This window comes from Bos indicus x Bos taurus, unplaced genomic scaffold, assembly GCF_003369695.1.
Source record: "Bos indicus x Bos taurus breed Angus x Brahman F1 hybrid unplaced genomic scaffold, Bos_hybrid_MaternalHap_v2.0 tig00003467_arrow_arrow_obj, whole genome shotgun sequence".
NCBI classification, from domain to species: domain Eukaryota; kingdom Metazoa; phylum Chordata; class Mammalia; order Artiodactyla; family Bovidae; genus Bos; species Bos indicus x Bos taurus.
The window spans coordinates 44,829-46,136 of NW_020867675.1; the positions used below are offsets into that span (position 1 = coordinate 44,829).

Genomic DNA, 1,308 nt, shown 5'->3' on the forward strand with positions numbered 1-1,308 from the left:
TTTTAGTATTGTTAAAACAGTAACACTAAAAAATGAGACTATGAGTATGTAGTGCCAAGTCAATCCAAATAGCAATTCTGATTTAGAATTGATGAAGTGTAAGATCCTAACGGTAGCTAGCTATTATAAACATATGTTCTATGTCAAGACAAGCTCTCAGCTACAGAATTCTAAAAATCCTAAAACTCCATCTCCTAAGGTACCAGCAAAGAGGAAAGGGATTTTTAATCTGAGAGCAGAGTAGCAATGGAGTTGCTGGATACCAGGGGAGGAATCTGAGTCATCACAGCAGGAAAGTTAAAGGACAGTGCATTACACAGGGTTCTATGGCTTCAGAGAACACTAGTCTAAACTATATTTTTAAAACTTTCTTCCCCCAGTCCTAAAATTCATCCAGGAGAAAGAGGCTGGTTTAACTGCAAAGCAGAGAAAATTGATCAGCCTGGAGGGCTGGTCCTATTCGGAGAGGTCGAATGGCATCTTGCTGATGACCTCCCCATTCTCATTGACTATGGTGTCATAGGCCCAGCGGCGGTTGCAGCGGCAAATGGGCCCGCACTTGGTGGACTTACACTTGGGGCACGGGTAGAAGCAACCCAGGCAGTCTTCATCAAGGCAGTCACACAGGTCAGCCTCATTGAAGGTGAGCCTGCCCTTTTTGTCATACTTGTTGCCTTCGCGTTTTACAGAAACAAACTCATTCTTCTTTGCCATTTGCCCTTTCTTTATCTGCTGCCTTATTTCAGGATTAAAGTTGGCTACCTGAGGCCCGGGATTTTGAAATGACAACCGTTTTAACTGCCGATCCAACCGTTTCTTTTGCTTCAGTTCCTTCTCACTTGGTTTCTCAGGAGAACTTTGACGTGCAGGTCTCTCTCGCACGGAACTGCTCTTTTCTGCTTGTTCACTCATTTCTGCTCACCTGGGGACACAAACAAAGTCAGCAACCATTGTTGGAGCTCAGTCAACCATGAGGACGCTGGAGCTGGTAAAAGTCATTTCAGAATGGGCCTATTAAGTTTTTACTTCAAACCTGGCTTAAGTGGATAGGAGCAAGTTTATCAACACCAACAAATCTTTGGACAAAAGTGCTTTTATCAGATAGTATTTCCTCCTTTATTTAACCATCTCTTTTGTCTATCAAATGTTTAAATAACCATGTTTGTCTAGACTAGTACTTCTCAAACATTAATGTGCATATGAATCGTTTCATGATTATGATTATGATTAACTAGATTATGATTCAGTTAGGACTGGGGTGGGGCCAGAGAGTCTACCTTTCTAATGTATGCCCAGATTGTACTGATA

General features: G+C 42.0%; 1 pseudogene; it reads right to left on the reverse strand.

The window, feature by feature from the left end:
- Positions 1–456: 456 nt before the first annotated feature.
- LOC113889026 lies at positions 457–912 on the reverse strand (annotated as a pseudogene).
- Positions 913–1,308: the final 396 nt, after the last annotated feature.